Source organism: Mesocricetus auratus, unplaced genomic scaffold (assembly GCF_017639785.1).
Source record: "Mesocricetus auratus isolate SY011 unplaced genomic scaffold, BCM_Maur_2.0 Super-Scaffold_100013, whole genome shotgun sequence".
NCBI classification, from domain to species: domain Eukaryota; kingdom Metazoa; phylum Chordata; class Mammalia; order Rodentia; family Cricetidae; genus Mesocricetus; species Mesocricetus auratus.
The window spans coordinates 12048944-12074296 of NW_024429196.1; the positions used below are offsets into that span (position 1 = coordinate 12048944).

Consider the following 25353-nt stretch of genomic DNA (forward strand, 5'->3'; position numbering starts at 1 on the left):
AGATATAAATATTTCCAGATTTTAAGTTTTTTTAAAATAATGTTTTGTTTATTCTTTGAAATTTCCAGTCATTAATATGATGCATTTTGGTCATATCAGTTATCGACATCTTCGTCCAACTGCTCTTGGTGCCCCTTAGCCTGTCTTTCTTATGCCTTTAAGCCCTCTCTCTTTTGGTTGTTAATGAGCCCCTGAATTCAATTGGTGCTGCCCATGCATGGATGTGGGGCCGCCCATTGGGCAACCTACCAGCAGCTACATCCTCAAAGGAGAGTGACTTCTCCCCTCTCAGCAACCACCAACAGTTAATAGTTCCTCCACTCAATGTGAGGTTCCCCAGTGCTGGACTTTTAACTAGTTTGATCTTGTGCAGGTCTTGTGTAGGCAACTGCAGCTGAGGCTATGGTGAGGGTGCCACTTCACCATGGATTAGTCCATTGATGAGTCCATACTGAATGGGTCATGAGGAGTTAGGCCAGTTAGAGGAAGGAAGTAGGTTGCTGAGGATGTATCTTTGCAGGGTATGTATGGTCTTTGGTCCCTTGCTGTATATCTCCACTTCCTGTCTCCTTCTACAGTATGCATATTTTCTAACTTGTATTATTTGGTGTTTTGTAGTTCTAGTTTGCATTATGCTGTTGTGCTAAAACACCAGGGAAAAAAGAGTTTATGTCATCATATAACTCCCATGTCACAATCCATCACTGAAGGAAGTCAGGGCAGGAACTCCATGCAGGAGGAACCCAGAGGTAAGAACTGAAGTAAGAACCATGAAGGGGCCGGGCGGTGGTGGCGCACGCCTTTAGTCCCAGCACTCGGGAGGCAGAGGCAGGCAGATCTCTGTGAGTTCGAGGCCAGGCTGGACCGATAGCCTCCAAAACAATACAGAGAAACCCTGTCTCGAAAAACCAAGAAAAAAAAAAAAAAGAACCATGAAGGGACCCTGCTTACTGGCTGCTTCCCCTGAAGCTACTTACTTATTCGCCCCAGGCCCACCTGCCCAGGGATGGGTGGGCTGGGCCCCTCCCATTTTAATAAACAATCAAGACAGTGACACACAGATGTGTCTATGGCCCAAGGTAAATTTCTCAAGTGAGATTTCTTCCCGGGTATGTTCAGGTTTGTGTCAAACTGGCAAAAATTAACCAATACAACCAACCCTTTGCCGACGTGAATGCAAACACATCACTACTAAGCCACAACCTTTCCAGTGTAAAAGTGTAGCATAACTTTAAATGTCCCCCATTCTTTGAAAAATTCAAACATTTTAGAAGGTCCAGTTCTCTTAACTGCTGGCTCCTGTAAATTCCAAATATGTCACATGCTTCTTATATCCAGAGGGAAGTATCAGAGTACAGTCACAATCAAGTCAAAGCACACACTCATTATGCTATGTCAATCCCAGCCTGTAGTTCAAGGCTCAGTATCTGGGATACTCGTGAACTTCCGTTCCAAAGGGCTTGGACAACTCCATTTTTCTGCTCTGCCATCTGCAAGACAAATGCCTCGTCTGGTGGGCTCAGGTTGGTTTCACTCCGCACCTGCTGCTGTGCTTGGAGATCATCTCAGGATCAGCTCTGGAATCTACAACAAAGCACTGGTGTCACTGCAACTGAGGCTGTGCCTTCGCCAATGGCCTCTCCTACCCTCTGCAGGGACACTGCCTCATGGTGCCAAGCCTCAGTTTCTCTCCACGACTCGTCAGTCTTGGAGTTTCTACTGCAGGAGAGGCTACACCTCCTCTAATGGGCTCTCTTTTGACCTCTCTTCAGAGAGACACCAGCACACACTTCGAACATACTACCTATGGTAACAAGGAGAGCAAAAGACTGCAATTCCATGCTTGACCACTGGGGGGTAATATGACGCTTCAAACACAGAGTGAGGCGATGTCAGGCCATTTAAGTACCACTGGGACACAGAACACACTTTCTCTTGACCTAAATGTGCTCAGATCCACCCTGTGCTTGTGAAAGGAAATGGAGGGCTGTAATTATATAAGAATAATAGGTAAATGCAAAAAGAAAAAGATTTGCCTTTCTACAATAGAGAATTACAGATGAAAGATAAGAAAATGGCAAGAACACCAAATAATGTTTTTCTGTGTGTCCTTAGTAATTGAGGTGAAAAAAATGTGCACAAGCCAGAACTTTACTGATGCTGAGGAGAGCTCACAAACTGCTGGTTAGATCCTCAGATCCCTGAGCAATCAGGTTGCTGTTCTCCGTATTTCCTTCAATTTGGGAGGCTCAGAAGAAATGAAAAGGAAGATTCACAGGATATAATTTTCCTCAGATAGGATGTTCCCACAGACCAGATAAATGAACACCGGAGAGAACGAATTCAAATGAAATGCTTCCTGGAATAAGTGGGGGAGAAACACGAGTTGCTCAGGAAGGCGCTGGAACGGCCTGACACTGCCATTGCAGTGAGGGAAACTACAGTGGTGTCGGTGAGCATCAGTCTCCAGGACAGGCTCCTTGAGGTCGCTGTGCTGGTAAGAGTTTCCAAGCATGGACTAAATGCTGCAGTGAGCCACAGCAATGACAATGAAAAAACATCAGGTGGCTTCATCTCAGGCAGCGAGTGTGTAGAGAGCTGTAGTTTTACAGTCTGATTCCGGGGATTGAGAAAGAGACGTATTTAGGCATTCAATTCAATGTCGTCCTCACGTGCTTCTGTCCAATTTCTCTTGGTTATAGTCTAAGTACTCCTTGAGCTTCCTTCCCACTCTCACACTCTGTACTAAGAGAAGGGGGCATCACAGGGAAGAGCTGAGTGGTCCAAGTCCAATTCTACAAATGCAATTCATCCCCCTTTCTTTTAGTTCTGAGAAAATGTGCACCAAGTTAAGCCTCAGTGCATGATCTGTTGGTGTCGTGAGGAAGAACTGGAGGGTACAATTAAATTGTCCTTGAAATGTTCAAACCTCTGTTTGGAAAATTTCCATGAGAAAAAAGGGGCATCTTCTTAAAATCATATTTTAGAAAAAGCTAATGAGGTGACTTGACATTTTCTTACAGGAGTTTGAAAAGATATGCTGGCTAGTTTATGTCATCTTGACATAAGTAGAGTCCTCAGTGAAGAAGAAGCCTTAATTGAGAAAATGCCTCAATAAAATCAGACTGTAAGCAAGCCTTTAGGGCGTTTTCTTTCTTTCTTATTTCTCTTTCTTTCTTTTTTCCTTTCTTCCTCCCTCCCTCCCTTTCTTCTTCCTTCCTTCCTTCCTTTCTCTTTCTTTCTTTCTTTCTTTCTTTCTTTCTTTCTTTCTTTCTTTCTTTCTTTCTTTCTTTCTTTCTTTCTTTTCCTGAGACAGGGCTTTTCTGTGACTTTGGAGGCTGTCCTGGAACTAGCTCTTGTAGACCAGGCTGGTCTCAAACTCACAGAGATCCATCTGCCTCTGTCTCCCGAGTGCTGGGATTAAAGGTGTGCACCACCAACACCCAGCTCTTTAGGGAGTTTTCTTAATTATTGATTGATATGGACCCAGTTCATTGTGGGTGTGGTCACCCCTGTGCTAGTGGTCTTGGGTTATGTAAGAAAACAGTCTGAGCAAGCTATGGAGAGCAAGCTAGTAAGCAGCACCTCTCTCTGGTCGTTACATCAGTTCCTGACTCCAGGTTCTTTCCTTGTTGAGTTCCTGTCCTGATTTCCTTCAGTGATGGTCTATGGGTATGGAGGCAAAAGCTAAATAAACTGTTTTCTCTCCAACTTGCTTTTGGCCATGGTGTTTCATCACAGCAGTAGTAACCCAAACTAATACAGCTGCCTATTATTTACTTGAGAGAAGTTGAAAGTAGAATAATTATCAGAGGTAGGATAGGAAGTAGAGAAGTCTGGAAGTTTGACTCATGGTACTAAGTTACAGATAGATGAGAGCAGGATGCTCTCTTATGATAGTATACAGTGGAATAGGTATAGAAAGCAGGCTGAGCAAGCCAGTAAGCAGCACTCCTCCATTGCCTCTAGATCAGCTCCTGCCTCCAGGATCCTGCTCTGTTTGAGTTTCTGCTCTGACTTCCTTCAATGATGAACAATGATGATGAAGTATATGCCAAATAAACCCTTTCCTTTCCAATTTGCTTTGATCATGGTGCTTCATCATAGCAATAGTAACCCTAAGACAGATGTCATATATTTTTGGCATGAGAGTAAGACTGATAAACAATTTAGATTTTGGAAATCTCAAACTCATACTAAAGTCATTAGAATGCTTTAGTAAAATATCAAAATATTTGAGGGTTGCTTCCGAAAGGCGAATCCTGTTTTTCCAGTATAAGCCACTTGGTTTCGGTGTTAGCCATAGTCTCAATGAGAGGTTGGGGCAGTTACTGTTTCCAGTCGACATTTACTGTAGAGTTCCTACACGCTTAGGCGTCCGTCTGTGATGGGTAGTCTTTATTTCTTACTTGACTGGATTTAGAAGGGCTTGAGAAATAAGTAAATACACTTCTGGAAGTGTCTTAAGGGCTTTCCAAGAGAGACTTGCTAAGGGGAAGAACCATCTCAGAGTCCCCAGTGTGACAAAAGGAAGGGGATTCCCTTCTCTTCTTCCTGGCCATACTGATGTCAGAGTTTCAGTCCTAGCACAGACACTCCACCATGAAACAACCCTGAAACAATGAGCCAAGCAAACCTATTCTTCCCTTAAGTCAGATAGTGGTTCACAGTGATGGGAACTCTGGTATGCTGTCCAAAGTCTAATGGATAGATTTGGCAGAGCAACAAGTCAAAACTACTGGGGCAAGGAGGGATTGAAAAAGATGACAGGAAGGTCATAAGTGAAATGGCTCACCACTACTTACTGCTTTGCACGCTGGTGAAGAGAAAAGGCCTGCTCACTGCTCACTGCTAACTAATGCACACTGGTGAAGAGAATAGGCCTGCTCACTGCTAATCAAATGCAGAGCAGCCTCGCTGCAATGCATTGAAGCTGAATCTTTGTTTCCAAGGAATGTTATTTTTCTGTGGCCTTTGTGTTAATGTTTTTCAGTTAATAGGTATGGAGCACAAAAACATTAGCACTCATTGCTGTACACCATCATATCATGCCTACACTTTCTAAATACTTTTCTAATTTTGGGGGGCTCTCATACAAAGCAATGGGTTTTATAGTGGAATCTTGATACTTAAACTCTTTTATTACCACATTCATATGATATTATCATATCATATATTATATAACATAGTTATCTCTGGTGAGGATATCTCTGAGGAATGGTTGGTAAGATTTTGTTTGAGTCATAGAAGTAAGAGAAAGGTCTCTTCCACTACAGAAAACTACAATCAATCAAAACACAGAGCTGAAAATCAAAAACCCCAATGACAGTTTATGCTGGAGAGGATGTGGAGAAAGGGGAACACTCCTCCACTGCTGGTGGGAGTGCCAGCTCATATAGCCACTTTGAAAATCAGTATGGAGATTCCTCAGGAAAATGGGAATCAGTCTACCACAAGATCCAGCAATTCCACTCTTAGGCATATACCCAAAAGATGCACATTCATACAACAGGGACCTCTGTTCAACCATGTTCATAGCAGCATTATTTGTAATAACCAGAACTTGGAAGCAACCTAGATACCCTCAACTGAAGAATGGATGGAGAAAATGTGGTACATTTACACAATGGAGTACTACTCAGTGGAAAAAAATAATGGAATCTTGAAATTCCCAGGTAAAGGGATGGAACTAGAAGAAACCATCCTGAGTGAGGTAACCTAGTCACAAAAAGAAAAAAATGATATGTATTCACTCATATATGGATTTTAGACATAGAGCAAATGAGTACCAGCCTACAAACCACACCACCAGAGAAGCTAGGAAACAAGGAGGACCCTAAGAGAAATATACATGGTCCCTTGGAGAAGGGGAAAGCGACAAGATCTCTTGAGCTAATTGGGAGCAATGGGGGGGGGGAGGGAAGAGGGAATTAGAAGAAAGAGAAGGGGAGAAGAGGAGGGAAGAGGGGGACATGAGGGAACAGGAAGATTCAGTCAGGGGAAGAACAGAGGAGACCAAGAAAAGAGATACCATAACAGAAGGAGACATAAAGAGAAACCTGGCACTAGGGTATTGTACAGAGATCTACAAGTATGACCCCAGCTAAAATTTTAAGCAATAGTGAAGAAGCTACCTTAAATGCCCTTCCCCAATAATGAGATTGATAACTACCTTGTATGCCATCCTAGAGCCTTCATCCAGTAGCTGATGGAAATAGAAGCAGACACCCACAGCTAAACACCATGCTGAACTCTGGAATGCAGTTGCAGAGAGGGAGGAGTGATAAGCAAAGGGATCAAGACTAGGTTGGTGAAACCCACAGAAACAGCTGCTCTGAACAAGGGGGAGCTCATGATCCCCAGACTGATAGCTGGGAAACCAGCATAGGACTGTTCCAGACCCCCTGAACAAGGATGTCAATTTGGAGGTCTGGTTAATCTATGGGGCCTTTGGTAGTGGATCAGTATTTATCCCTAGTACACAAATGGACTTTGGGAGCCCACTCCACATAGAGGGATACTCTCTCATCCTAGACACACAGGGGAGGGCTTAGGCCCTACTCCAAATGATGTGACAGACTTTGATGATCCCCCATGGGAGCATAAAGGGTTAGAGGGTCAGTGTGGGGGCAGGGGAGGAGGGGAGGAAGAGGGAACTGGGATTGACATGTAAAAGAAGCTAGTTTCTAATTTAAATTTAAAAAAAGGAAAAAAATGCAGGGCTGTAGAACCTAGTCTGATGGGTATGTCTACAAAACATTCCCTCACCCAAGGCTCAGGGAGCATTGGGGAGGAGGGGAAGAAGGATTGCAAGAGCCTGAGGACCAGCGTTTGCTGTGAGACTCTGTCTTTGACTCTTTCAGAAGCTATACTCATAAGGCTCACCAACATGACTTTCTAAATATGAATTGAACAAGGACAGCAACAACAACACACTTGCCAAATGGATGAGGCCTCAACTTTACACAAAGAACTATAAGCAGGTAAAGGATATGAGATATAGCCTTTTCCCAACTGGTTGTCTAGTACGAAATGGTCAGCGCTGAAAACGTACATACAAGTAACATCATATGGACTGGGCAGGTTACATTTGGAAATACATATGTGTATACATATACATATATGCATGAAATAATGGGAAAAGAGGCCATGAATTTGCAAGAGGGCAAGGAGGGGTATATGAAAAAGTTTGGAGGAAGGAAAGGGAAGGGGGGAAATGTACTATTATAATCTCAAAAATAAAATAAAGATCTCTCACTAATTTGCTGTGTTTGAACAGATTAGTGTAGATTTTTACTAGTTGCATTCTGCATCATGTTTTCTCCGTGTCTGGATCTGTTACTTGGTTTTCTTAGAAGATGCTGTCTTCTCTTCAACTGAGATGTTCAGCATCTGAGATCTTAGATGGGGGAGAGATGGTTTGGGCACAGAGTTAAAGGTTGAGGTGATTCAGATGTGTGGCCTTGGAATGTTGGGGACTCAGCTCAGGGCCTGTTTTCTGCTCATGGAAACTATTGACACTTTCAGGCCCTCACTTTTTGTTGTGGTTTTTTTCTTTGGTTCATTATCACTCTAACAGTAATGCTCACCTTGCTCTTCATAGTTTCAAGCTCAAAGATTGATTTTAAAAAATCTATGTTGAGATTGCAGCATCAAGCTCCCAGCTCTGGTGGTGGTTCTTGTATGCTCAGCAGACGTTGAGTTTGTCTCCTCTCTCCCACAAAGCTCACAGTGATGAAACTGGACAAATATACCTAAGGCAAAGACTGGCTTAGGTCTAGGTTACCTCTCTGAATTTTTTCCTTCATTAAGTTCCCAGTTTGAATATTTTTTCATTGATGGTTAAGAATTTTAAATTCAACTTTAGGGAGAAAGTCACTGAGAATGTAACCTACCATATCACAGATGCAATTTCATGATAATTTTATTTTAACCCACAGCTTCTTTGTGTTCTTGGAATTTTTTGTTTAATTCTATAGTTTCCTTAAATTTTTGAGTTTTCTATCTCTTGATTGTTTTGTATTCTTATAGATTTCCTGTTTTATTATACCTACTCATCCATGCTTAAATGTCAGCAGTCCTAATTATTTGATTTTTATAAATGCAATGCAGTCACTTCTGTCTAGTACATTGACTTCTTAAGTTACTCTGGTGACATTAGAGTTTTGTATGCACCTTCCTGATTTATCTGCTTCCTGGGTTCTCACTCCATTGGTTTGCAATGTGTGTTCCTGGGCTTTCGGTTTTGCTGGCTGCATGGCTCTCCTTTCTGTTTGTCTGTTTTGTTCATACACACTTGTAAAGGTTACACGAGTGAAGAGGAGCATGACCTTCCTTTGTGGGTGAGTGTAAATGTGTTCTCAAAAGAGCGTTCTCCTATCTGGGAGGCTGAGGCTGTGTCCTGCAAGTGGGATGCATCTGTCTAACTGCAGGCTTTTTGTAGTGGACGCGACAGAAACCTCAACCACAAGTGATGACAGTTCCACTTGGGTGATAATAGGTTGTTTGTTCCCATTAAAGTTCACACTATCATTTTTTTTTTTGGCTTGGACCCAAACTGCTTTTAGCAGTTTTAATAACTGCTCTGGCAAGTAACATACATGCAGTGAGTGAAAAAGGTCACCTGTAGAGCTGCCACTCAGTTAATTACCCTGATTGCTGACCCTGTCTCTCTTTTCTTTATACTGCCAAGTTGGAATGTAGTGCACAGCAAGAGTTTTTCCTAGAATATTGGCTCCTTCCTTCCCCCCAGATTCTCCCTGGCCACTTCTAAACTGATGCTTTCTCTACACTGTTCTTCTTTTCTTCTTTCAGGAACACAAATCTGGTGTATTGTCAAGTCTGCCTGCCTATTCTTGAGACTATCGGGAATGAACATCTCATCTTTTCTCTACTTTCTGTGGAAGCTGACTATGGTACAGGAAGTATATGTGTTCAGTTTACTAGTTCACTAAAGTTTAAATAAAAGTTAATTTTCTATTTGAGAAAATGAATGGCATTGTATTTCTACTGTTCCCTCCATTTAATTTGTGTCTGATTGATAGCTAAATCTGCATTCATAGGCTAAGGGGATGGGGGTGGGTCATGACAGAATGGAGGATGTAAAGGCCTTCTCCAGTGACCCTGGTTGCTGAGCACAGTGGAATCATGGGGTCAAGAAGTTGTGATGCCTTCCTAGACCACTGTGATAGCTTCTTTACTCTAGACCCTTCCCAGACACGACTACACATTTTAAATTGATGGGGGGATGTCCTTCTATATTCTGTGAATATATGTTTCTGTTATTGGTTGATGATAAAGCTGTTTTGGCCAACAGCCAGGTAGTAGGTAGCCAGGCAGGAAGTATAGGCAGGGCAACCAGACTAGGAGCATTTGGAGAAGAGGATCTCAGAGAGTGGGTTGCAAGAGAGATACCATATAGTGACCAGGAAGGTAAGAGGCCCAGGCATTCTCCAGTAAGCCGAGACCACATGGAGACACATAGATTAATAGAAAAAGATTAGTAATTAAGAGAGAGAGTTAGTCAATAAGAAGCCTGAGTCATTGGCCAAACAGTTTATAATTAATATAGCCTCTGTGTGTTTATTTGGAACTAAACAGCTGAGGAACTTGACAGGACAGAAACTTCTGTCTACAATAAACATGATCCTTTTGATATACAAATCAAATCCTGATACATTTTGCTTTCTTTTATAATAAAATTCTTACTGGTGAGATGGCTCAGTGAGTAAAGTGATTGCTCTATAAGCATGAGGATGTGAGTTTCATCTCCAGCCCCCATTTCAAGCTAAGTGTGGTGGTGAATTCTTTAACCCTGTGCTGCAGGCCAAAGATAGGCCAATCCTGGAATTGCTGGCAAGCTGTGCAGCCTATCAATGAGTTCCAGTTTAGTGAGAGATCATGTCTGAAATTAGGGTATATAGAAAGAGATAGACATCCTACATGGACCTCTGGAATCTACACACAGTGGAGTGCACAAGAACACACACACACACACACACACACACACACACACACACACACACACACCAAGGTCTGCATGTTGTGGTGCCTAGCTCCCTCTCTAGTTCCATCTGCAGAGACCCACAAACCCTCAAACATTGCCAATAGCTACTGTCTTCCAGATGATAGCTACAGATACACTGTCTTTCTTGGACAGTGCTCCTTTCCTTCTACTTGGCTAAATTTTCTCTCTTTGTATCTCAGTGCATTAGTTAGTTTCTCAGAATATGATATTTTTATCCTAAGCTTTCATATGTCAACCTCTGTAAGGTTGAAGCTTTACATTTTCTTGTATTATTATTTTCTTTACACTTATAAATTATTTATTCCTCATGGTAACATGAATTTTCCCTCTTTAACCTTCTTATAATGACATAATGGTTTTCTAGGGCTAGATATCACAGACACTAAAATAAATATTTGTTGGCTAGGCAAGTTATTGAAGAATGACATTGCCTTTGAATAGAGGAGTGAAGTGTGTGTGTGTGTGTGTGTGTGTGTGTGTGTGTGTGTGTGTGTGTGTACATTAAGTAGCCAATGGCATCCCCTGGAATGCCACCAAGTTTGTGAAGCCTGTGAGCTGACATTTGTCCCTGATCTATAGAGGTAGCTCCGAAAAATGTATTATCTTGAATATATCACCTTGAGCAGTGTGGATACTTGTTCCAAAATGCACTCAGTTAGATTCTTTCTTGTGAGTTAGAACAAGAGATGGAGCTTAGAAAGTGGAGTTGAGCCCAGATATCAATGACAGAACTCCAGAGGAAAAAACATCAACTTTGTGACTGATCACTGAAGTACCATGAGCACTGTTCCCTTTTAAAGGTCTCAATTTCTAATTTTTTGCTACTGTAAACTTTTACTGATGTTTCTCTGCCTAAACTAGTTCAAATTGTGTTTCACTAACTGCAGCCACAGAGCCTTATTATTAACTTAGCATTGCTACTGTAATACTCCAAAGGAGAAATATGGGCCACAACTAAGATGACAGGCAGTTTTAATAGAGATAAGGTGATGGAATTGAAGGAGTAGATTGGATGTTGATAGAAGCAGATGCCATTTTGGGCAGGACTAACTGTGGGTTTGTCTGAGATGGAAACATGTGGTTCCTAACATGCTGTGGGAGGGGAAGCTGCAAGCCATTCCTGTGTGTGCAAATCCATTACCTCAACCAGAAAGGTTTGTATGCATGAAAAGAATTTCCCTAGTTTTCTACTCCTGAAGCTCAGTAAACTGAAGAAGAACCCCACTCCCTTCATTAAATATGGCAGAACATTCTTACAGCTTATATCACTGATGTCTACTGGGTCTCCAAAACTACATGTTCCATGTCGTGTTTACACTAAAACAGTTTCTGTGAGAGCAAAGATTCCTAATACAGGTGTTTTGGTGTTTCAGCCTTCAGATCTCAAGGGCGAAGCCTTCCAGAGTCAAGTAAAGCGCTGTAGAAATTATCTCACAAATATGGCCCCAGACGTCTTTCTGATACCAGGAAATTCACACAGCAACTTCCACCCTAATAGATGGGTCCCTGCCATCTACCCACAGACTGCTTCCATGCCTCGTAAGTAACCAAGGACACGAATGATTTAGGGTTGGGTTGTTTATTTATCTATTTATTTATTTATTTTGGTTTTTATGAGACAGGGTTTCTCTGTATTGTTTCAGAGGCTATCAGTCCAGCCCGGCCTCGAACTCACAGAGATCCGCCTGCCTCTGCCTCCCGAGTGCTGGGATTAAAGGCGTGCACCACCACCGCCTGGCTTGGGTTGTTTTTTAAACATTGCCTGTTCATTAAGGATCCTCATTTAGCTCTATGCGAAGACCACAGCACTTCATCAATAGACTAGAGGCCTGGCCCCAGTGATCCTCTGGGTGGCGAGCTGTGTGTACTCCCAGAGCCCTGCTTCTTGGTAGGGACTCCCTTGTCTTCCTACTCTTTCTTATGCTCATGGGACCCTCAAAGCCAGTCTCCCTTTTGTAATCTTGGAAAGCATTCATCAATAACCAGACTTGAGTGTGCTTTCATAAAGCTGTGGTAATCATTCCAGCATTCTGCATGTACCCATTTACTTCTGAAGCCACCTGCTATGTTATAAATTCTTCAAACCAGAGATAATAGTAGTCTGTCTTTGCTACACAGAACACAAGGCAAATATTCACTATTTTCTGCTACTTGTTTTGACTCTTTCAGTAGCTAGGTGGATGTTCTGAAAGAAAAAACAGAGCAGTTTGGATTGTTGCATATATATATACATATATATTACATAGCATATAGATTATATACATTATGTAATGTATAGTTTCTATAGTTCCTGTGATCCTTATCATGGTAAATTTATAGCAGTAAATATGTCTGTTTATATACATGTGTAAGCTGTCCATATACATAGCAATACATTTTATCTGTTACATTAAGGACCACTATGTTTACCCCATTACTGAAGCAGCTATGTGCTACTTATATAGGAATAACAACTAACACGTTTTCCTTTCCCTTCCTCTTCTCCTTCTCCTTTTCCTTTTATTGAGCATAGGCAGGCAAGACCATCATGGTTACTGTTTCAAACAGAAAATGAAATGGTTTGTCCTCCCTAGCTTATCCTTGACTGACAGGGTTTTTGTGCGGTGCAGCTCTGAGTGAGGGATGGGGAGAGCAGATTGCTATGTCTGTTTGTGAGGTAAATGGAGGCAGAATGAAACTCCCACTCAGAAACCGCCTCACATCACTGGGTGTGGACACGCAGCTGCCTCCCACAGCTGGATGCAGACTCGCAGCTGCCTCCCACCATCGAGTGAGGACACGCAGCTGCCTCCCACCATCGAATGAGGACACGCAGCTGCCTCCCACCATCGAATGAGGACACGCAGCTGCCTCCCACCATCGAGTGAGGACACGCAGCTGCCTCCCACCATTGAATGAGGACACGCAGCTGCCTCCCACCATCAAATGAGGACGTGCAGCTGCCTCCCACCGCCAGTTGTGGACACACAGATGTCTCCCACCACCGGATGTGTACATGCAGCCTTATGGTTGTGGACATGCAGCCTTGGACTCCATTCGTGTGTGTCAAGCCCTCACAGCTCATGTGAGTCATCTCCGCAGCAAAGGCAGCTGGCATGGTCTGTGTCAACCTGGGGTCTTCTGTCTCACGTGACCTTGGCTCACTGGCTAATAGGTGATTATCTAGCCTGTCTCCTATGGGGTATTGTCTAAATAGACTCCAATAAAGTACTTATAAATGAATCCAGTAGAAAAAAAATTCTGCTTCCAATATACAGAACCCTATTGCTATTGCTTTTTTATCCTTTTTTTTTGCTAGAAGCACTTGGATTTAGTTGATGTTTTATATAAATAAAAACAAGACAAAACAAAATCCTTAGTTTATATGAGGAATTATTCAGGGTAGCAAACAGTCACACTCAGTGAATGGCCAGCAGTTCACTAGGAGGCAATTCTAATACTATAGGAAGGAAAGACAAAGGGGTGGGCGAAGGTCAGCCACTTGCAGCTCTTTGATAGATACGCTAACAATTGTACAGGTGAAGAAAAGGCACTCATAACCAATGGCAGGAAAAAAGAAGGGTGACATATGATCATGAAGTGTAAAATTCTGCCATTAAACTAGGGAGTATTGAAAGGGGCTTCAGAAATTTCATTGTAGCTGCTCTGGATTCAGAGTAAGGCTAAGACAGAGAAGAAAGAAGCACAGGCCAGGGCTTTGCCACTTATGCAGCCCCTGAATGCCATCACTACATATATTTTGCTACAATCATTATATCAATGGGTTTAGGTGCTTTGTGCATTGAATTTACTCATAGACAAGATAAGCCTCTCATAATAAACTACCATAGGCAGACAGAAGCAGAGACAATCATTCAGTGTCAGAATTTAATTCCCACCCATGCCAAGTATAGATAGTCCATTCTTGATAGACATTTGCCCTGACAGTCCATCCATGTCTTCAAAAAAGTGAAGCTTGCAACTTTAATAAGCAGTAATACAAAAGAACATCTTTCCTTGCACCATGGCTGCTAAGTAATAATTGGAGCCATCTGTTCTTCCCTGAACATGAACCACACAGCTCAGCCAGCTGTGGAGAGGCAGGATGAAGAATGGCTTCTCCCACAAGAGTACCTCTACATAGAAAGGGGGAGTGTAAACCTCATATGACAACTTAAATGAAGTTTATGATAAAATAACCCTATTATTTATTAGCATAATCTTTTACCATCCTAAAATAGGCCTATAAAGAAATAGAGAGGACAGAAGATTTTACTGACAAGATTTTTCTTTTGACTAAAACCTGACTGAATTGAAGGAAAATCTTAGATTTTATTCTCTCTCCTGCCATATAAGTTTGTATGTGTATTAGTCAACTTTTGGTCGCCATTACAAAATGTCCAAGATAAACATTAGGAGGAGAAAATACTGTTTTGGTTTTGGAAGTTTCTGTGAGGACCACTGAGCTCTGTTGTTTAGGGCCTGTGGCAGCACATAATGTCACAACAGGAGCTAGTGACCTTGCCTTAGTCACCACACAGGAAAAGGAGAAAGAGATGGGAAGGAGTTTGGGTTCCAGTATCTGTTTCCAGGGCACAACCTAACAGCTTAACTGCCTCTTCCTAGATTCCATCTATTAGAGTTGGAAACTCAGCCTTTGACACATGGACCTTTGGGAAGCATCCAAGTTCCAAACTCTGGTAGCATAATTGAAAAGTTGAGGGATTTAAAATAGAGTTACTGTGTTTAAATCAATTTAAGTTAACTTGAAAACTAATTTCTTGCCAAACTGTAATAAGCCTTTAAACTCATTTCCACAGCCAGAAGCCTCAGCTCTGACACTTGCATTAGGGTCACAAGCATTTTTGCCCCAAAAGTAGAACCAGAGTTCCAAGTAGAAACGTGGCTGTGCAGCCCTGGAATGTGAGTTCGTGATTTTCAGTACATATGAAAGAAGCTAAGGGTGAGCTTGGGACAGATATGCCCTTCCATTCAGAACTTCCTATGGTCTTTTGGAATTTTTTTTCAGTTTACAGAACAACATACATGATTATTTTTTTCAGAATTGATACATGATTATATCTACTTCCAGTTACATCCTTGAAACCCCAACAAATCTCTCCCAACATGCCCCCCTTCTGACTGCATTATCTTTAAAAAAAATAACAGTCAGGTGGTGGTGGCACGTGCCTTTAATCCCAGCACTTGGGAGGCAGAGACAGGGAGATCTTTGTGACTTGAGTTCCATGACAGCCATGGCTGCATAGAAAAACTCTCAAAAAACAAAACAAGAAGAAATAAATATAACCTACCAGGTTCAATTTGTGCTGCTCCTACTTTTGTTAGTGTGAGAGCCACTGGAAATGGGAATCCTATCAGTGGTTATAGATTAAAAAAACCAACAGTTCTCTCTCCCTGAAGATGTCAACATTGGTCAGAAAAGCTTCCTTTTGCAGAGAGATACATAATTGGTCAAAGTGGTGAGAGTTGGAGATGTTGTGTTCAACCCTAAACAAGTATCTATATCACTAGCACTCCACCAATGCACAGGGAAGATCAGGGAAGGCATGGAAGAATGATTGTAAGAGCCAGAGAATGGGGAGGAGTGCTTGCTGGACGTGGCATGGCTGTCATACTTAGGAACTCACAGCAGCCAGGGTTACCTGTGCAAGATCTGGCCAGCCAAAATCCTCCCATAGCTGGGGTAGATGATTTCCAGACTCAACTCCACACTGGGCAGTTATTTAGATTTTTTTCAGCTCTTGAAGTTCTTTGCTGCTTTTGAGAAGATTCAGTCTCTTTATACATGGTGTGTCCACATTTATATTGGACTGGGCTGCCATAAAAATCCAGCATGGTGGCTTAGGAACAACAGAAATGTCTTTCACCCCCTCTGGAGGCTAGTGGTTGAAATCATGGTTCAATGTGGCCTGACTTTGGGGATGATTCTCTGCTGAACTTTACACCTCTGAATTCTCATTGTGTCTGCATTTGATAGAGGACAAAGAGATCTCTTTGGAATCCTTTTTTTTTGTAAGAACATCAATTTCTTTTCATGAAGGTTTCACTTCTCATGACTGGATGCCCCCCAAAAGCCCTACCTCCAAATTTTATCACACTGGGTGTTGATAAGATATGGGGAGACACAGTGTTTTGCTTGCACCAATGGTTATGTCCCATTGTATAAATAGATTCTAGTAAACATTAAGAAAGCCACCATATTAGTGACTCCAGAGAGGGAAAGGTACATATTCCATGTCATTTTGCTCCTAATGGTGTCTTCCTGGGGGAAGGATGCATTAGGGAACTGTTCCAACTAAACTGGTGTATGATGTATGTGCTATTTATTTACTCATTCATAAAGTATTTGATCAAATTCATACCTCACTGTCTTCTTTTCTTTCCATTCCTGTTGAACTCATCCTTTTCTTCCCAGCAATCCCCTCTCTTACTTTCGTGTGTGTGTGTGTGTGTGTGTGTGTGTGTGTGTGTGTGTGTGTACATTTTTAATTACAGTTGCTTGCATGAGCATGAGTGGGGGTTATTTACGGGGCCAGGACAACTTACCAGTGGCTACATCACTGGTAAATATTACTCTCCCTCTTTCAGCAAACATCAACCTCTTATATTACTCAGGTAGAGGTGAGTGTCACGAGCTCCTTCAGCATCTGTGATGGGTTATTGACAGATCACATCTTGGGCAGATTTTTCTTATGCAGGGAAACACAGCTACTGTGAGTTCATGAATGCAATGGCCATGGCATGTCCAGAAGACAGTGTTTGACTGTATCCTCCCTTATCCTGCTTTTTACAGTATTTGCATACTTTCTGTTGTGAGTGCTCTGTTACCTGAGCTTGGGGGGTGGTGGTGGTGGTAAATAAATGTCATATTTAGGAGTACATACAGAACAGTCACTTTTTATTTTGACCAATTATGAGCTGTGCTTTACTACTGTTCACTGTACAAAGAAGCTTCTCTGCCAAGGCTGTGAGTAGTACCAATCAATGGATATGGACATAAACTTTTACATGTCATCTTAACATGTCCATTAAGCAAAGCATCAGTGGTAGGTTCTTTGTAGGACCTACGAGCTTCCCACCCATGGCATTTGATCAGGTCTACAGTGATAGACATGATTTTTCTTCAGTGAAGAAGACCTCAAACCCAACCAGAAAGTGGTTGGTTACACTCATAACAGTCGTGCTCCTGTTGGGCCAGTGAGCTCATCTTGTTTGTCAGGTCAATATTATAGCATTCTTTTTGTTGTTTACTTTTGAGACAGCCTAAAATAACTTCAAGATTTATTATCCTCTTGTCTTAGCCTCCTAAGGACCACCATACTTGCTTAACTTCTGGCTTCTTGCTTCTACTTTTCTCCTTAGCTCCCTGTAACACCTTCTGAGCCATGTCCCATACTCACCATTACAACCAAGACTTCTGTCTTCATGGAGGATGTATGGCAGCCCTAAAATCATGCTCCCACTTAGAACCATTAGTCCTGTCAGGCTTCCTGTAAGAGGGGGCCTTGCATCTAAGCCTGGTCCTTCCATGCAGCAGCGCAATGTGAAATGAGGTTCATGTAAGATGAACGAATGAATGAGCACTTTGTTTCAGGTCTTGGCCTTTTTTTTCATTTGAATATTCATTATTACCCTGAGCATCAAATGCTATTTTTGTCCTAGTTTAATAGGTAAGAGAACTGAAGTTGGAAAGCACAAGAGATCTACTCAGCTAACAAATGGCAGCCTAAGTTTCCAGCAAGCCAGGCTGGCTCCAACTGTAGAGCTGTCAGCTAGCTAGTTCATGAGGGAAAGGAAAACATGAGACCCATAGTCCTGACTTCAAGAGAAGTCAGGAGCTTATTTTCTGAGCCTGGGAAAATCCAGCCCCTTCCATAACATACACTGTAGTTGTGTGTACTTGACTATGCAAGTTTCTGGGACGGAAGCTAATAGGACTCGGTTCCTCAATGGCCATCAAGGGCCAGAGGAGGAACATCTGTAATATTTCTTGTTTCATTTCCATTTCTGAGCAGTTTATTCAAATGCTGGTTGGTTAACATGGCTGTTTGAATCCCTTTACAGCCAGACATGAAGGCAGGCACCTGTAATTCTATATCTCTGAGGATCACAAGTTCAAAGCCACCTTGGGGTGCATAGTGAGGCCCTGTCTCAAGCAAAACAAAACAAACAAAAAACTGATCCCCTTTATTGTTATACATAAGGAAGAAAAACCCCTCAGGCAGGAGGCATCTTTAAAAACTTCACACACACTGAGATAATACTGTTTTCACCATGAAAGCAAACTTTCCTTGTGACTTAGTCTTAGAATACTCACACACCCACATGATGTTCGTGGTTGGGAGTGTGCCCACCTACCAGAAGACCAGAATGTGTCTCACAGAGCAGCAGCTCTCAACCTGTGGGTCTCGACCCCTTTGGGGGATCAAACCATCCTTCCACAGGGGTCGCATATCATATATTTACATTACAACTCACAACAGTAGCAAGATTACAGCTATGAGGTAGCAACAAAACCATTTTATGGTTGGAGGTCACCACAGCATGAGGAACTGTATTAAAGGGTAGGAGCATTAGGAAGGCTGAACCACTGATCTAGAGTGAAGAGATCTACTCAGCGGCAGCCTTGGTGCTCCTGATTCGGTTTCAGCTCATCCCTGCCCACTTCTGCAGCGTCCACGGGGAATCTGGACAGTGAGAATCAAGAAAAGCAGTTCTAAAAGTCATCTCAAGTCACGGCTTGCTTTCTTCGCACCATCAAAGGCAGACGCTAGGGCAGGTGTGCTTTCTGAATGCATGGTTGGGAACTTTCCCACAGAGCATCGAATGCTGTCTCATGTGTGGATCTGTTTGGATCAAGGACAAAGGTTTTGCAGCAGGAAGTAGAAGGAGAATTGCGGCTCTCTTCATGGGAGCCTGGGAAGCACCTGCAGTCCTGGAATTTCCTCTCTTCCACAATAAACAAAAGATAAAAGAGACTACTCACAGGTGTGTCAAGGTGCCAGAGTGTTACCCATCTACCACGAACTGATTTCAAAGGTATTTGTTTCTTTAAAACATCATGAGAGATGTTAGGTTCTTGTATCTTTAAATGACTCCCTGGGAGGAGGGGAGAAAAATGTCATTATTTTCCATTTCGTCTTGTGGTTCTCCTTCCTCGGCCTCCATAGTGCTAGGATTGGAGGCATGGGCTTGCATTCCTACCCTGAGGATGTGACTGATAGATTATTAGCTTCAGTGACATACAGATCTCTCCACAGTCTACACTCAAGCTATCAATTAGACTTGCAGCCACTGAAGCAAATTTAAACAGCTTTTATTAAAGGTTAGTCTGGAGGTCATTCAATTGTCCAGGCTTGTTTCAAACTTGTTTGACTTCCTGAATAGTGGGGCTGTAGATGTTTGCCACTGTGGCCAGGTAAATTTTTAGTCTTTTTTAAAAATCTTTTTATGATTTTTACTTTCTTTTAAAACATGTTTGAATATTCTTGCCATTTCATTTCTCCATTAAATTTTTTTTTGAATTTGGGTTTTTTGAAAGTTTCACATATGAATAGAGTACATTCTGATTTCTATAAACCCCTGTTCTTACCAATCTCCCTCCCATTCTTATTATTCCCTTTGTAGCAAGTCCCTAATCCACAACTATGGTTTGTTTGTTTGTTTTGTTTTTGTTGTTGTTTTGAAACATTCTGGGTTTAACAAGGAGTGTCTGGGTTGAGAATACCCATTGAAACCTGGTGGACTCCTCAGTGTATTCACAGCTAATGATGACTGCTCCTACCTCAGAATTAATCAGTACCCAATTCAGGGAGAGGTAAGGACCCACAAGTGCCTCCCTGACCCATGACTGACTTGGCGGGCCCAGCCTTGTGTAGGCTTATTTCAGGCAGCCGCAGGTACTATGAGGTTATGATGTATCAGAAGACAGCATCTCACAGGCCTTCTCCCTATTTTCTGGTTTATCTTCTTTCTGCTCCCTCTTAAATGATGATTCCTGAGCCTTAGAAGGGTGGTGTAAATGTTCCATTTAGGCTTGCACAGCCATGAGTCCCTGCATTCATTGCAAAGATGTTTCTCTGCCTTTAAGGGTAACATTTATTTATGGTTATAAACATAAATATTTAAAAGACAGCTTGGAGTGGGCAGCAGTGGCACACACCTTTAAACCCAGAACTCAGGAGGCAGAAACAGGTGGATCTCTGTCAGTTCAAGGCCACCCTGGTCTACAGAGTGAGTTCTAGGATAGCCACAGCACAGAGAAACTCTATCTCAAAAAACCAAAACCAAACCAACCAACCACTCAACCAAACAAACAAACAACCCCCCACCCCAAATCAGCTTGGCACAAAGATAATTTAGCTAAACAACAGTAGTAACTTCACCCCTAGGTGTTAAGGCCTCCTTGGCCATAGGCTTTTGATTGAGTTTATAGTGTGATGCTTAAATCCATCTACAGATCAAGCCCCAAGTTCAGTCAGAGAGCAAATGGTTAACCCTATAGTATTTGTACCACTATTGCTCCAATCAGCACATCTTGCTTGGCAGATTGGTACTGTAATTCAAAAGGGGGTAAGATTGTTAATGCCTTTTGATCCCCAGCAACCTGTATAGCACCTTTTTGGCACTCTGAAAGCTAGGCAGCAGGGAAGAAGCTTCCAACTGAATTCTAGCTTGATTTCTCTATACCTTGGAACCACAGTGCGCAGTGTCTTCAGTGGTTAGTTGTGGATCTCTGCACCTGCTTCCATCAGTTACGGGATGAAGGTTGTATGATGACAATTATAGTAGTCCTCAACCTGATTACAGGGGAAGGCCAGTTTAGCACCCTCTCCACTATTGCTTAGAGTTTTATCTGGGGTCATCCTTGTGTAGTCCTGGGAGTTTCCTTAGTGCCAGGTTTCTTGATAATCCCATAATAGCTCCCTCTATCAAGATATTTCTTTCTTCCATCTCCGTCTCTCTCCTTTCTCCAACTCGACCATCCCATTCCCTCATGTATACCTCCCCACTCCCTTTCCCCCTCATCTCTTCCCTTCCACCCTCAACCCTCCCTCCCATGCTCCCGATTTGTTCAGGAGCTCTTGTCCTTTCCCCTTCCTAGGCAGATCCATGTATGTCTCCTTTAGGGTCCTCTTTGTTGCCTAGCTTCTTTGTGGTTGTGAACTGTAGGGTGGTTGTCCTTTGCCCTAGGTCTAATATCCACTTATGAGTGAGTACATATAATATTTGTCTTTCTGTGTCTGGATTGTCTCACTCAGATGTTTTTTCTAGTTCAGTCTGTTTGCCTGCAAGTTTCAAGATGTCATTTTTTTTTAGCACTGTGTAGATGCATCACATTTTCCTTATCCATTCTTCAGTTGAGGGGCATCTGGGTTGTTTCCAAGTTCTGGCTATTATGGATAATGCTGCTGCGAACATAGTCCAGCAAATGTCCTTATGGTATAAGTGTGCATCTTTTGGATATATGCTCAAAAGTGGTATTGCTGGGACTTGAGGTAGATTGATTCCTAATTTTCTGAGAAACCACCACACTGATTTCCAAAACAGCTCTATAAGTTTGAACTCCCACCAGCAATGGAGGAGTGTTCCCCTTACTCCACATGTTCTCCAGCATAACTGGTCATCAGTGTTTTTGATCATAGCCATTCTGACAGGTGTAAGATGATTTCTCAGAGATGTTTTGATTTGCATTTCCCTGATGGCTAAGGATGTTGAGCGATTTCTTAAATGTCTTTCAGGGATTTGAGTTTCTTCTGTTGAAAATTCTGTTTAGATGTGTGCCCCATTTTTTAATTGGATTATTTTGTATTTGGTACCTAGTTTCTTGAGCACTTTCCTAGAGGGCCTACTTAAGATAGTTTTTGGAAGCCACTACTGCCTGTGCGGCCAGCTCCAAGGTAGGCTGTGTTTGACAAATCACTGAGAAGCCTTTGCCTGTCTCCAAATTGACCCTCTATGAATTCCTGGAAAGCTAGGAATTGTAGACCCTTAGGTCTAACTTCTCTGCTCACTCACGGGAGCTGTTTCACTGTCTATACTTCCTTGCTCCCATTGGGATGTGTTTTGGATCACACTGACCATTCCTAATCAGCTACTGTTGCAGGACTACCAGCTGTTGGCCTCAGAGTTGGAGGTGCAAAACTACCAAACATATCCAGGTGATGCTGTGGTTATGGGAACGATCAGGTGTTTTAAGCCCTAAGGAATCGACTTGGTTCTACTTCAATCAGTATTTTGCCAGCCAGGTGGCACCTGACAGTTCCACAGAACTTGGGCAGCGAAGTGAAACAGCCAGCTACTTCAGGACTTGGTCAGCACCCCAGCTTTCCCAGGTCCCCCAAAGATGAGCAGCACCCTTTAGGTCAGCAAGAAATAGTCGTTGCCTCACTGCTACCCCTTTATAGCTCCTCACTTTTTAAAATATAATAAATAAAAAGGGAGGAATGTTAGTATTCAGGCATCTGTACTGCCTGCCCTTGGGATTCTGACAGGGTATGTCCTCAGCTGTAGCCCCTAAGAGCAATGCCTGTGCACATTCACTACATTCCCTTTTAATAAGGCCCTGCCCAGCTCCCCCCCTCTTTCTCCCTCTTTCTCTCTTTGCTTCTCTGCCTATCTCTCTGTCTCTCCTTCTCTTTACCCCCTCTCTGCCTCTCTCTTCTCTTCTGCTGTTCCTGTCCCCAGAGGGCAGTTTTTCTTCTCTCCTCCCCCCCTTTCCCACTCCCTACCCAAGCTGGGCCCAGGGACTGGCTCTTAGGGGCAGGCCAGCTGGGGACAGCTCCCAGTAGGGCCTTGCCTGCCACTTCCTTGCTGAGCCTACAGTTGAAGGATCTACTGGAATCTTATTAGAAATTCTTTGCCTGTTTAGTTTAATATCCTCTTGATTGATTAATCCCTTGATAGGTGGGAAGTGACCATCTTTATCTCTTATGAGTAGTTTTAGTCTGACATGTTTTTTAGCTATGAGAATTGCAACACTTGTTTGCTTTCTGACTCCATTTACTTTGGATACCTTTGTCCATCCTTTACCCAAAGATAGAATCTATTTCTGATGGTGAAGCATGTTTCTTGGAAGGAAGAAAACGATGGATCCTGTTTTCTGGTCCAGTGATAAACTCTGTCGTTTGATTGGGTAGTTGAGACCATTGATATTCAAAGTTATTATAGAAAGATGCATATTTATTCCTAACATTTGTTGATTTTCTAGTGTCTGTTTTCTTGGTCTCTGTTTGCTTAGCTTCTGAATTATCATTGCTTATTTTTTCACCATGGTCTCTTCTATAAGCTTACCATTCTCTTTAGTCTGAAATATTCCATCTAGTATCTTCTATAGGTTTGGATTGGTAGTCTTATATTCCTTTAGACTGTGCTTATCTGGCAATGTTTTTCTTTCTATTTCAATTATGACATAGTTCTGTTGGATATAGTAGTCTGGGTTGGCATGTGGTCCTTCACAACTGGAAGTGCACTTCTCCTGTCTTTCTGGCTTCATCAAATGCTATTATCAGGACCTTCTTTATATGAGACTCCATCCTTTTCTATCTTGCAGGTTTCAGTGTTTCTTTGTTCTATTATAGGACATGGGGAGTCACTCCTCTAATCTTATGTATTTGGCGTGCCTCTTGTAATTGGGTAGGCATCTCTTTCTTTAGATTTGGGGGAATTTTCTGTGGTTTTAGTGAAAACTTTTTTCTGTGCCTTTGACCTGGATTTACTCTCCTTCTTCTACATCCATAATATTTATAGCTTTGTGTTTTTTTCATAGTGTCTCAAAGGTCCTCCATACTCTATCTGTGTGATTTTGATTTATTGTTTTATTAGACTGAGTGCTCCAATTCCTCTACCTGTCATTATGCCTTGATAGTCCTGTCCACTGGTGAAGTTTTTCACTGAGCTTTTTACCTCAAGTTTTATTCTGGTTTGTGTTTTATTTAATATTTCAGTCTCTTTATTGAACTGTATTTTCACAGCCTGAACTGTCCTCCTTGTTTTATATGTTTTCTTAATTTTCACCCTGGCCTCTTTTTATGTTCTCGTTCAGTTCCTTGAACATATGTAACTCTTCTGTTGAATTCATTGCCTTAAGTGCCATTCCAGTTTCTTTCCTTGGGGATCATTACTATGGTATTAAAGATTCTGGAGGAGATGTAGTGCCTTCGGTTTTCAGTTTTGTCCTGTTTTTAGTAGAGGACTTGGGTGGAGCTAGGTTCTTGGTCGTATGGTCTGGCCTATCTTTGTGGAGTGGGTGTTTGCTTCTTCTTCTCGCTGTTACAAAGGTTTGACAAGTTTTTAAAAAAATATTTATTATGTATACAGTGTTCTACCTGGGCCAAAAGTGGGCACCAGGTCACATTACAGGTGGTTGTGAGTCACCATATGGTTGCTGGGAATTGAACTCAGGATCTCTGGAAGAGCAGCCAGTGTTCTTAACCTCTGAGTTATCTCTCCAGCCCCCGGTTTAACAAGTTTTATACTAGCTAATGCCTGAAGTTCAGTCTTAGGGCCACTCAGTGCTGATTAGTGAGTCGGGCAACAGAAATATTTGTAGCTTAGCTACAAAGGTGTAGTCTCCAGCCTCACTAGCAGACGCTCACAGTGGATCATCCGGGCACTCAGCACAGGTCCTCAGAGGGTGACATTAGGGTCTCAGGGGGAGGGAGGCTTGAGAGGTTTCCATGGAGCAAGCAAGGCAATGGCACAGGCCCTCATGTGGGCAGCATTGGGATTCCAGCACTAGGAAGTAATAATCATCACTTAGGGAGGAAGTAAGGGGCTCAGTGCATGCCCTCAGATGGTGATGCTAGGCTCCAACGTTAACGGGAGGAGAGAGAGAGAGTTAAGGGAGAGTGAGTGATCCCACACAGATACCCTGATGGCAGAGACGGTATGCAGGAGGTGTGAGGTATGGGGGTCTTTAACCTGACAGGCACTTGAGGGGAAGTTCAAGTGGGCACAGGGCAGAAGAAATGAATGTTGGAAGTGGGAGGTCTGGGACCTCTTATCTGTCTAGGCTGAATGGACACAGGCCTAAATTTGTACATTGAACCATGTCTCAAGGACCTTCTTCCAAGGACCTATTCCCTTAGTTCTTGGTTATAGAACTCAGGGACATTGGTGGGCTTAGTCAAGATTACACCCAACATCAGGGAAAGATGCACAAAGTATGGATTGAGTGACTGCTCACTGTAGGGTACCACAGGAGCTGATGGGGATTTTGCTAGGGCTCTATGTGGTTTGGATAAGGATGAGTAGGAAAGTCAATAGTATAGTTAGGCAATCTACATGAATAAGCCAAAGACAATGTGAGGTGTGTGTAGTAGCAT

General features: G+C 42.5%; 1 long non-coding RNA gene across 3 annotated transcripts in view; it reads left to right on the plus strand.

The window, feature by feature from the left end:
- The window catches only part of LOC110343268, a 39983-nt gene extending 26734 nt beyond the window's left edge, over window positions 1–13249 (plus strand). Inside the window, exons 4-7 of one of the 3 annotated variants that reach the window (XR_005880705.1) lie at window positions 6864–6983; window positions 8815–8915; window positions 11401–11566; window positions 12540–13249. This is a non-coding gene — a long non-coding RNA (uncharacterized LOC110343268). Of the gene's footprint in view, window positions 1–6863; window positions 6984–8814; window positions 8916–11400 lie in introns of all 3 variants that reach the window. The other 2 variants (XR_005880704.1, XR_005880706.1) reach the window with 2 other exon arrangements.
- The last annotated feature ends 12104 nt before the right edge of the window (window positions 13250–25353 follow it).